We start from the raw sequence: 12,486 nt of genomic DNA, 5'->3' as shown, positions 1-12,486 counted from the left end.
AGGTGTAGAGGGAGCAGTCGAGGTGTAGATATAGGAGGTGTAGAGGGATCAGTCGGGGTGTAGATATAGGAGGTGCAGAGGGAGCAGTCAGGGTGTAGATATAGGAGGTGTAGAGGGAGCAGTCGGGTGTAGATATAGGAGGTGTAGAGGGAGCAGTCGGGTGTAGATATAGGAGGTGTAGAGTGAGCAGTCGGGGTGTAGATATAGGAGGTGTAGAGGGATCAGTAGAGATGTAGATATAGGAGGTGTAGAGGGAGCAGTCGGGGTGTAGATATAGGAGGTGTAGAGGGAGCAGTCAGGGTGTAGATATAGGAGGTGTAGGGGGAGCAGTAGAGATGTAGATATAGGAGGTGTAGAGGGAGCAGTCGGATGTAGATATAGGAGGTGTAGAGGGAGCGGTCGGATGTAGATATAGGAGGTGTAGAGGGAGCAGTCAGGGTGTAGATATAGGAGGTGTAGAGGGATCAGTCGGGGTGTAGATATAGGAGGTGTAGAGGGAGCAGTCGGGGTGTAGATATAGGAGGTGTAGAGGGAGCAGTCAGGTGTAGATATACGAGGTGTAGAGGGAGCAGTCAGGGTGCAGATATAGGAGGTGTAGAGGGAGCAGTCGGGTGTAGATATAGGAGGTGTAGAGGGAGCAGTCGGGTGTAGATATAGGAGGTGTAGAGGGAGCAGTCGGGGTGTAGATATAAGAGGTGCAGAGGGATCAGTCGGGGTGTATATATAGAAGGTGTACAGGAAGCAGTCAGGGTGTAGATATAGGAGGTGTAGAGGGAGCAGTCAGGGTGTAGATATAGGAGGTGTAGAGGGAGCAGTCAGGGTGTATATATAGAAGGTGTACAGGAAGCAGTCAAGGTGTAGATATAGGATGTGTAGAGGGAGCTGTCGGGTGTAGATATAGGAGGTGTAGAGGGAGCAGTCAGGTGTAGATATAGGAGGTGTAGAGGGATCAGTCGGGGTACAGATATAGGAGGTGTACAGGAAACAGTCGGGTGTAGATATAGGAGGTGTAGAGGGAGCAGTGGGGGTGTAGATATAGGAGGTGTAGAGGGAGCAGTCAGGTGTAGATATAAGAGGTGTAGAGGGAGCAGTCGGGGTGTAGATATAGGAGGTGTAGAGGGATCAGTCAGGGTGTAGATATAGGAGGTGTAGAGGGAGCAGTCAGGGTGTAGATATAGGAGGTGTAGAGGGAGCAGTCGGGGTGTAGATATAGGAGGTGCAGAGGGAGCAGTCGGGGTGTAGATATAGGAGGTGTAGAGGGAGCAGTCGGGGTGTAGATATAAGAGGTGTAGAGGGAGCAGTCGGGTGTAGATATATGAGGTGTAGAGGGAGCAGTCAGGTGTAGATATAGGAGGTGTAGAGGGAGCAGTCAGGTGTAGATATAGGAGGTGTAGAGGGAGCAGTCAGGGTGTAGATATAGGAGGTGTAGAGGGAGCAGTCAGGGTGTAGATATAGGAGGTGTAGAGGGATCAGTCGGGGTGTAGATATAGGAGGTGCAGAGGGAGCAGTAGAGATGTAGATATAGGAGGTGTAGAGGGAGCAGTCGGGTGTAGATATAGGAGGTGTAAAGGGATCAATCGGGGTGTAGATATAGGAGGTGTAGAGGGAGCAGTCGGGTGTAGATATAGGAGGTGTAGAGGGATCAGTCAGGGTGTAGATATAGGAGGTGTAGAGGGAGCAGTCAGGGTGTAGATATAGGAGGTGTAGAGGGAGCAGTCAGGGTGTAGATATAGGAGGTGTAGAGGGAGCAGTCAGGGTGTAGATATAGGAGGTGTAAAGGGATCAGTCGGGGTGTAGATATAGGAGGTGTAGAGGGAGCAGTCGGGGTGTAGATATAGGAGGTGCAGAGGGAGCAGTAGAGATGTAGATATAGGAGGTGTAGAGGGAGCAGTCGGGTGTAGATATAGGAGGTGTAAAGGGATCAATCGGGGTGTAGATATAGGAGGTGTAGAGGGAGCAGTCGGGTGTAGATATAGGAGGTGTAGAGGGATCAGTCAGGGTGTAGATATAGGAGGTGTAGAGGGAGCAGTCAGGGTGTAGATATAGGAGGTGTAGAGGGAGCAGTCAGGGTGTAGATATAGGAGGTGTAGAGGGAGCAGTCAGGGTGTAGATATAGGAGGTGTAGAGGGAGCAGTCAGGGTGTAGATATAGGAGGTGTAAAGGGATCAATCGGGGTGTAGATATAGGAGGTGTAGAGGGAGCAGTCGGGTGTAGATATAGGAGGTGTAGAGGGAGCAGTCGGGTGTAGATATAGGAGGTGTAGAGGGAGCAGTCGGGTGTAGATATAGGAGGTGTAGAGGGAGCAGTCGGGTGTAGATATAGGAGGTGTAGAGGGAGCAGTCAGGGTGTAGATATAGGAGGTGTAGAGGGAGCAGTCAGGGTGTAGATATAGGAGGTGTAGAGGGATCAGTCGGGATGTAGATATAGGAGGTGTAGAGGGAGCAGTCGGGTGTAGATATAGGAGGTGTAGAGGGAGCAGTCGGGTGTAGATATAGGAGGTGTAGAGGGATCAGTCGGGGTGTAGATATAGGAGGTGTAGAGGGAGCAGTCGGGGTGTAGATATAGGAGGTGTAGAGGGATCAGTCGGGGTGTAGATATAGGAGGTACAGAGGGAGCAGTCGGGTGTAGATATAGGAGGTGTAGAGGGAGCAGTCAGGGTGTAGATATAGGAGGTGTAGAGGGAGCAGTCAGGGTGTAGATATAGGAGGTGTAGAGGGAGCAGTCGGGGTGTAGATATAGGAGGTGTAGAAGGAGCAGTCGGGGTGTAGATATAGGAGGTGTAGAGGGATCAGTCGGGGTGTAGATATAGGAGGTGTAGAGGGAGCAGTCGGGGTGTAGATATAGAAGGTGCAGAGGGAGCAGTCAGGGTGTAGATATAGGAGGTGTAGAGGGATCAGTCAGGGTGTAGATATAGGAGGTGTAGAAGGAGCAGTCGGGGTGTAGATATAGGAGGTGTAGAGGGAGCAGTCGGGTGTAGATATAGGAGGTGTAGAGGGAGCAGTCGGGGTGTAGATATAAGAGGTGTAGAGGGATCAGTCGGGGTACAGATATAGGAGGTGTAGAGGGAGCAGTCGGGTGTAGATATAGGATGTGTAGAGGGAGCAGTCAGGTGTAGATATAGGATGTGTAGAGGGAGCAGTCGGGTGTAGATATAGGATGTGTAGAGGGAGCAGTCGGGTGTAGATATAGGAGGTGTAGAGGGAGCAGTCAGGGTGTAGATATAGGAGGTGTAGAAGGAGCAGTCAGGGTGTAGATATAGGAGGTGTAGAGGGAGCAGTCGGGGTGTAGATATAGGAGGTGTAGAGGGAGCAGTCAGGGTGTAGATATAGGAGGTGTAGAGGGATCAGTCCGGGTGTAGATATAGGAGGTGTAGAAGGAGCAGTCAGGGTGTAGATATAGGAGGTGTAGAGGGAGCAGTCGGGGTGTAGATATAGGAGGTGTAGAGGGAGCAGTCAGGTGTAGATATAGAAGGTGTAGAGGGAGCAGTCAGGGTGTAGATATAGGATGTGTAGAGGGAGCAGTCAGGGTGTAGATATAGGAGGTGTAGAGGGATCAGTCGGGGTGTAGATATAGGAGGTGTAGAGGGAGCAGTCGGGGTGTAGATATAGGAGGTGTAGAGGGATCAGTCGGGGTGTAGATATAGGAGGTACAGAGGGAGCAGTCGGGTGTAGATATAGGAGGTGTAGAGGGAGCAGTCAGGGTGTAGATATAGGAGGTGTAGAGGGAGCAGTCAGGGTGTAGATATAGGAGGTGTAGAGGGAGCAGTCGGGGTGTAGATATAGGAGGTGTAGAAGGAGCAGTCGGGGTGTAGATATAGGAGGTGTAGAGGGATCAGTCGGGGTGTAGATATAGGAGGTGTAGAGGGAGCAGTCGGGGTGTAGATATAGAAGGTGCAGAGGGAGCAGTCAGGGTGTAGATATAGGAGGTGTAGAGGGATCAGTCAGGGTGTAGATATAGGAGGTGTAGAAGGAGCAGTCGGGGTGTAGATATAGGAGGTGTAGAGGGAGCAGTCGGGTGTAGATATAGGAGGTGTAGAGGGAGCAGTCGGGGTGTAGATATAAGAGGTGTAGAGGGATCAGTCGGGGTACAGATATAGGAGGTGTAGAGGGAGCAGTCGGGTGTAGATATAGGATGTGTAGAGGGAGCAGTCGGGTGTAGATATAGAAGGTGTAGAGGGAGCAGTCAGGTGTAGATATAGGATGTGTAGAGGGAGCAGTCGGGTGTAGATATAGGATGTGTAGAGGGAGCAGTCGGGTGTAGATATAGGAGGTGTAGAGGGAGCAGTCAGGGTGTAGATATAGGAGGTGTAGAAGGAGCAGTCAGGGTGTAGATATAGGAGGTGTAGAGGGAGCAGTCGGGGTGTAGATATAGGAGGTGTAGAGGGAGCAGTCAGGGTGTAGATATAGGAGGTGTAGAGGGATCAGTCCGGGTGTAGATATAGGAGGTGTAGAAGGAGCAGTCAGGGTGTAGATATAGGAGGTGTAGAGGGAGCAGTCGGGGTGTAGATATAGGAGGTGCAGAGGGAGCAGTCAGGTGTAGATATAGGAGGTGTAGAGGGAGCAGTCGGGTGTAGATATAGGAGGTGTAGAGGGAGCAGTCAGGTGTAGATATAGGAGGTGTAGAGGGAGCAGTCAGGTGTAGATATAGAAGGTATTTATTAACAAGATCATGAAGCTCTGGGGTAGAAAATACCAGAGAGCAGACTAAGCTAGCTCTCCCCAGGCACTCACCGGGTGCCAGCACAACAGGACAGCTCCAAATAGGAAACAAAGCAAGAAAAAGGAGCAAAAACATCCATAACATCATAATTTAAGAAATGTATATAACGTTTATTTGGAAGTTTAAATCAATACAAAATATCCACACCATAAATAGGTGCTATATGCATAGTGCACAACAAGGAGGGCAATAGAAAGAGGCTGTGACAGTAACCAGGTTAACAGCGGTACAACACAAGGTAAATCACATCAGTTACATAGGTTTGCAAGCAGGTGATCCCTATATACTATGGTCCAGCTGGTATCCAAACATTAGTTCACATAAACAGCATACATTATATGTGCCATGACACAGGTCACGCTTACCCATTACTGTGTATTCAAAAGGAGTGTTCCCGACTGGCCTGGTGCCCCTGGACGCGCGTTTCGCGTGATCGCTTCCTCAACAGGGTTGAGGAATATAGGAGGTGCAGAGGGATCAGTCGGGGTACAGATATAGGAGGTGTACAGGAAACAGTCGGGTGTAGATATAGGAGGTGTAGAGGGAGCAGTGGGGGTGTAGATATAGGAGGTGTAGAGGGAGCAGTCAGGTGTAGATATAAGAGGTGTAGAGGGAGCAGTCGGGGTGTAGAGGGAGCAGTCAGGGTGTAGATATAGGAGGTGTAGAGGGAGCAGTCAGGGTGTAGATATAGGAGGTGTAGAGGGATCAGTTGGGGTATAGATATAGGAGGTGTAGAGGAAGCAGGGTGTAGATATAGGAGGTGTAGAGGGAGCTGTCGGGTGTAGATATAAGAGGTGCAGAGGGATCAGTCGGGGTGTATATATAGAAGGTGTACAGGAAGCAGTCAGGGTGTAGATATAGGAGGTGTAGAGGGAGCAGTCAGGGTGTAGATATAGGAGGTGTAGAGGGAGCAGTCAGGGTGTATATATAGAAGGTGTACAGGAAGCAGTCAAGGTGTAGATATAGGATGTGTAGAGGGAGCTGTCGGGTGTAGATATAAGAGGTGCAGAGGGATCAGTCAGGGTGTATATATAGAAGGTGTACAGGAAGCAGTCAGGGTGTAGATATAGGAGGTGTAGAGGGAGCAGTCAGGGTGTAGATATAGGAGATGCAGAGGGAGCAGTCAGGGTGTAGATATAGGAGGTGTAGGGGGAGCAGTCAGAGAGTAGATATAGGAGGGGCAGAGTGTCATGATTCCATACCATGACCGTCACCCCTAAGTCACGGATCGGGGTGACTTTAGGCCAACAGACGGCTATCACATGTAAAGGGGGGCTTATCTTAGTTATCCCTCCACTGCTACACTGTGATGAAAACACCCACCAGGTTATTGGCCTCTTGATTTACAGCAGGGGCTTAGTTTAGTTATCCCACTGCTCTACAATATACCACAAACTGCAGGGATTTATGTATATCCCGCTTTACAGTTCCACTTGAGAACTTGCAGCTCTCTGGCGCCCCCTTACCCTCAGGTCAGACTAGGTACTGCAATTAGTCGCCAGAAAGGCTGCCTGCTTTGTACTGGCTATTGGGCATGCTGCGGCGAGGCAGTATAACTACTCCCACTCAGGCAGGAACAATAATTATCAACGCCGCCGTCGCTACAATGACTCCCAAATACCCAGAACAAGGTATGCTGCCACCAGCTTTGATTAAACGGGTCTGAAGCTAACCCAAAACAGTAGCGTAATTCCCTTCAGAAGACTTAGGGAACGTTTTAGAGCAGGAGAACGAAACTAGTATTTTAGATATTTTACTCCGTAAAAGATTAAGGCAGTGTTTATAAAAAGGTATATAAAGATGTTACAATATGAGACAATTGGAAATATGTACAAAGGTAATTATAAAAAAAACAGGGATTAAATGAGAAATCAACACTTACATGTGTTCAGATCATGGCAGGCAGAACAGGCTAGTGGGAGGAATTCCTTTGCTCCCAGAACTAGAAGCAATAAAATCTCTTCTACACACACATTTCAGGAACACAAAGAGAAGGGGGGGTTTAGCCCACAGCATGGCAGTAACCGGCAAGAGGAACTAAAACTTATATTATATATTATCCTCACACCTCCCCCTTCTGGTGTGCGCTACAGAGGCAGGACCGCTCGGTGCTCCTCCATGCGCACCTCAACAGGTTCACCTCGGCGGGACAGTCCATCTGCATTGCCCTGCTCCCTGCCCGTTTTGTGTTCAATGGTGAAGTCAAACTGCTGAAGGGCAAAGCTCCAGCGTAGCAGCCTGCCGTTGGTTCCGCACGTGGCGTTTAGCCAGCGCAGAGAGTGATGGTCGGTCAACACAGTGAAGGCACGGCTGTATAAGTAGGGCTGCAAGCGCTGCAGGGCCCAGACTATGGCCAGGCACTCCTCGACAGTGGAGTAGGTGACTTCCCTCGGCAGACGTTTCCGGCTCAGGTATTTCACGGGGTGCTCTTGGTCCTCCGAGTCAACCTGGCTGACCACAGCACCGAGGCCAAACTCGCTGATGTCAGTCTGCACCAAGAACGGTCGACTGCTGTCAACTGCTCTCAACACAGGGGCGTTGCACAGTGCTGTTTTCAACGCCTGGAAGGCCCCCTCACAGCCATTGGTCCAGTTGACGATGTGGGGTAGCATCTTCCTGGTGAGGTCCGTCAAGGGTTTTGCTAGGCTACTATAGTGCTGTATGAAGAGCCTATAGTACCCTGCAGTGTGCAGTAAGGACATCACCTGTTTCTTGGTCCTGGGAGTGGGCCAGTTCACGATCGCTCCCACTTTCTCAGGCTCTGGCTTTAGGGTGCCTCCGCCTACCCGGTGCCCCAGGTAGTGGACCTCACTCATGCCCATCTGGCACTTTCCGGGCTTGATAGTCAGTCCTGCTTGGTGAATTCGCCTGAGCACCTCCTCGAGATACTGCAGGTGTTCCTTCCAGGAGGAACTGAAGATGGCAATGTCATCCAAGTACGCCACTGCGTACTTCTCCAGTCCCTGAGCAGGAGGTTGACCATCCGCTGGAAAGTGGCTGGGGCATTCTTCATGCCAAAGGGCATGACCGTGGACTCATACAGTCCAAAGGCTGTGATAAAGGCGGACTTCTGCGCCTCGGGGCTCAGGGGAATCTGCCAGTATCCTCTACTGAGATCCATTATTGTCAGGTATTTTGCGACAGCTAACCTCTCAAGCAGCTCCTCAATGCGCACCATTGGGTGCATGTCAGAGGCTGTGATGGGGTTGAGCCCCCTGTAGTCCACGCAGAATCGAGTGGTCCGGTCCTTCTTGGGCACGAGAACTACTGGTGAGGCCCACGCGCTCTTTGACCGTTGAATCACCCCCAGCTGTAACATCTCATCGAGCTCCTGGCGCATAGCCTGCTGCACCTGGTTGGAGATTCGATAGGCTGTTCGCCGTAGTGGGGCATGATTTCCGGTGTCCACCTCGTGGACTGCTAACTCAGTCCTTCCAGGTCGGTTGGAGAACACGGCCCGGAAGGGTTCCAGTGTGGTTTGCAGCTGCAACTGCTGGGGTTCGGTTAGAGAGGCGCTTACCTCCACGTCCTCAATGGACCCACTGGCCTTGGCTTGGGCCAGCATGTCCTGGAGGGTGTCTTCCTCCCCGTCTTCAGGCAAGCTGCAGACCGGTAGGACGAAAGATTCAGGTTCGGGATGAGCCTTCATCATGTTGACGTGAAAGGCCTTTCGCCTACCCCGAGTGTGGTCAAGCGTGACCACGTAGGTGACTGGGTTGAGCTGTTGGTGGATGACGTACGGGCCCTCCCAGGCTGCCTGAAGCTTATCCTTTGGTACAGGGACCAGCACCCACACCTTCTGACCCACGTGGTAGGTCCGCTCCTGGGCGTCGTACCAGTGCTTCTGATCAGCCTGAGCCTGCGTCATGTTGTCATGCACCAACTGCGTCAAGGTCTGCATTTTGTCACGGAAGCGCATGACATAATCCACTATGGACACTTCAGAAGGGTTCGGCTCCTCTTCCCAGGATTCCTTTACCAACCCAAGGGGTCCCCGGACTCGCCTGCCATACAGGAGCTCGAAGGGGGAGAACTCCGTTGAGGCCTGCGGAACCTCTTGGTAAGCGAATACCATGTGTGGAAGGTACCGCTCCCAGTCGTGCCCTTGGGTCTCAACCAGCATGCGTAGCATCTGTTTGAGGGTACCATTGAAGCGTTCACACAAGCAATTGGTCTGTGGGTGATACGCACTCGATACCAGGTGCTTCACCTGCATTCTCTTACAGAGAGCCTCCATTAGGCGAGACATGAATTGGGTCCCTTGATCGGTGAGCATCTCTCTGGGAAATCCTACACATGAAAAGATAGCCAACAGGGCATCCGCCATCTTATCTGCCCTAGTTAACAGAGCTACTGCCTCTGGGTACCGGGTAGCATAGTCTACCACAGTAAGGATGTATTGCTTTCCAGAGCTGCTGGAGACGGCCAGCGGGCCCACAAAGTCCACCGTGATTCTCTGGAAAGGCTCCTCTATCACTGGCAAAGGGATCAGGGGAGCCTTAAGAGCAGGCCCCGCCTTCCCCACTCTTTGACAGGTGGTACCGGTGCGGCAGTAGTTTGACACATCTGTCCCCATCTTAGGCCAATAGAAGTGTTGAGACAGCCGGGCCTTTGTGTCAGGACTCTGAACATTTTTTACCTTTTGTGCATTACTGCCCTTTTCCAAGATGGCGTCTTTGGTCTCATGTGCACTGTGTCTTCCTGCTATAAAACTCCACCCCAGCCTTCAGTCTGTGCTAGAGTATTCTGCCTTGCATCCAGCTCCTGACCTCTGATTACTCCCTGGCTATATACCTGCTCCTGTGAACCTGTGTGGTGATCCTGCTACTCTGCTCTGAGTTCCTGCTGCATACACCAGTTTCCAGTAATCCTCCTTCATCTGCTGCTCATGTTTACTTCCATCTCATTTGCTGGACATGTAAGCTGTTTCTGCTCTGCAAAAACCTGAGACTATTAACCAGGCCTCCCTGGTTGAGCTAAGATATGATTTGAACTGCCTTATAAGCTTATCTATCTGTGTTTGGACTAAGACAAGGATTTATTCGTGTCAAGTATCCTCAAGAATAACTGTGCTTCATAGACTTTCTGCTTGATTGCATTTTTCTCTCTGAAGTTTCCTATAGACTGCCAAGCTGCATTTGATATTTGCACCAAGTGTTGTGGACATGAGTTTCTCTCTGCACCTGTTTGAATCACCGTGTGATAATATAGACTTTACCACTTATAAAACTGTGTCCTGTAGTTGTCTTGTTCCACGCAAAGAGTCTCCTGAGTTATCCCCTATAATTATTACAAGATACTCTAGCCATAAAAAAAAGGAGACTGCTGGAACAATGACTGCAGAGAGCAGATAAGAGCAGGTGTTTTCCATAATTAAATCACTGCAGAAAGATGTGGAATGTCTGCAAAAGAAGTTTGGAAGCTTTGAACACAATCAACAAGTGTTTGGACAAACTTTGCAGGACTTAAGCACCCGCATGGCAGCCCAGGAAAACAAACTTGCTGGCATAGAGTCCCAGTATGGACGGGCTTTTCAGGACATAAGCACGCAAATAGCTGCACAAGCGACTTTACCCTCTGGGCAACCGCCACCAGCTAGCCCACCTAAGTTGCCCCCATTCAGATTTAATGGTGATCGCGACAAATTTCGTGGCTTTGTGAATCAATGTATGCTATATTTTGATGTGCATGCTGACCGTTTTCCTACTGATAGATCCAAAGTATTGTGTGTAATAATGCTACTGACCACACGAGCGCTCGCCTGGGTGAATCCGATGATTGAGTCTCGTGACCCACGGTTAAATAACTTGGATGATTTCTTGGCCGCTGTGGCATTAATGTTTGATGACCCTAATCGCCGTGCAACTGCTGAATCTGCTTTGTTGTCTTTACGCCAGGCTAAACGTTCTGTTATTGAGTATGCCACTGAATTCAGGAGATTAGCGGTAGATACCAATTGGGACAGTTATGCACAATTGACTATTTTTAAAAGGGGTCTGTCTAGTATTGTAAAAGATGAACTAGCCCGCTCTGAGTCACCACAAGAGCTAAAGACATTTATACAGCATTGTGTGCGCATAGACATTCGCCTTACTGAGCGTAGGCAGGAGAAATTTGCTGCTTATAACCGTGTTTCTAACTTTTCCCTTCTTCCAAAGAGCCTGCAGGTAAAACCTCTCGGGAGGTGGAGGAGGTGCCCATGCAAATTGATTCCGTTCAGAGGCGCGAGATCAATGAGCGCCGGGAGCATCGCCTTCGTGAAAGTCTATGTTTCTACTGCGGCCAGTCTGACCACTTCTTGATCAATTGTCCCAAGTATCCTAGATGGCCTAACAAGGTGCTAGCAGCAGTAGGGGAGTATGACAACTGTGATGATGAATCTGACATCTCTGAATGTAGCCTGCCTTTAAACGCTGTATTCCATTCACTTTCTATGACTTCACCCCCCAAGGAGCTGAAAGAGAAGAACTCTCACTGTTCTCTCCCTATTTAGATCCTCTGTTCAGGACAGTGGATTTCCAGTGCAGCTATGATTGACTCAGGTGCAGGTAGCAATTTCATGGATATCGCATTTGCCAGGGAACATGGTATTGAATTTTAGCAAAGAGCCTCTCCAATTACCATGGAAACAGTGGATGGGTCACCTTTAATCTCTGGGCCTGTGGATCAGGAGACCGTACCCCTTGAAATTTTGTTGGAGCCTAATCATCAGGAGCAACTTTCTTTCTTGCTAATTTCTTCTCATTTTCCTGTGATTTTAGGCATTCCTTGGTTGCGTTCTCAGAACCCAATTATCAACTGGGAGAGCAAGGAGATTATCTTTCCAACAAGGAGCAACTCAGCGTTAACAGAAGCTGTTCCTGAGTCCACGGCTACGGAACCACATGTAAAGGTATTTTCTTTACTTCCAGCATATAAAGAGTTCTCTGACATCTGTGACAAGAAGAATGCAGATCAGCTTCCTCCACACAGGCATTATGATTGTCCCATTGAGCTGCTTCCTGGGTTTGCTATTTCTTTTGGTAACGTATACCCTTTGGCGGCACCCGAGCTTCAAGCCTTAAAGAAGTATATTGATGAAAATCTGGCCAAAGGATTCATACGTCCTTCTTCCTCACCAGCAGGGGCACCTATATTTTTTGTAAAAAAGAAGGATGGGACCCTAAGACCCTGTGTGCACTATCGGGAACTCAATAAGGTAACCGTACGAAACCGTTACCCTTTGCCTCTGATTCCCGAATTACTGGAAAGAGTCTGCCATGCTAAGGTGTTCTCTAAACTGGATCTTCGTGGGGCTTATAATTTGGTGCGTATAAGTCCAGGGGATGAGTGGAAGACAGCATTCAGATGCCGGTATGGACACTTTGAATATCTCGTGATGCCCTTCGGGCTTTGTAATGCCCCTGCAACATTTCAACACCTTGCTAATAACATTTTCAGAGATTTGTTGGACCGGTTTGTGGTGATCTATTTGGACGATATTCCAATCTTTTCTGACTCTCTACAGGAACATGAAGAACATGTCAAAGCTGTTTTAAGACGTCTGAAAGAGAACCATCTGTATATCAAGCCGGAGAAATGCGACTTCCATCGTTCTGAGATACAGTTCATGGGTTATATCATCTCTCCCCTGGGGCTGAACATGGAATCTGGTAAGATTCAGGCTATCCTTGACTTGCCGGTACCCAAGAACGTTAACGAGGTCCAATGTTTTATTAGTTTTGCAAATTTCTACAGATGCTTCATTCGAAATTTTTCTGATATTGT

The 12,486-nt window shown here is 49.5% G+C and overlaps 1 protein-coding gene across 1 annotated transcript in view; it reads right to left on the bottom strand.

Moving 5' to 3' along the window:
• Window positions 1-12,486, bottom strand: part of CD80 (CD80 molecule) — a 145,769-nt gene that overhangs the window by 81,909 nt on the left and 51,374 nt on the right. The gene's annotated exons all lie outside the window — the stretch shown is intronic.

The sequence above is a fragment of the Ranitomeya variabilis genome, chromosome 3, assembly GCF_051348905.1.
Source record: "Ranitomeya variabilis isolate aRanVar5 chromosome 3, aRanVar5.hap1, whole genome shotgun sequence".
Lineage (NCBI taxonomy): Eukaryota > Metazoa > Chordata > Amphibia > Anura > Dendrobatidae > Ranitomeya > Ranitomeya variabilis.
Note: the sequence above shows the minus strand (reverse complement) of the source record. Positions and strands in the feature narration are given on the sequence as shown.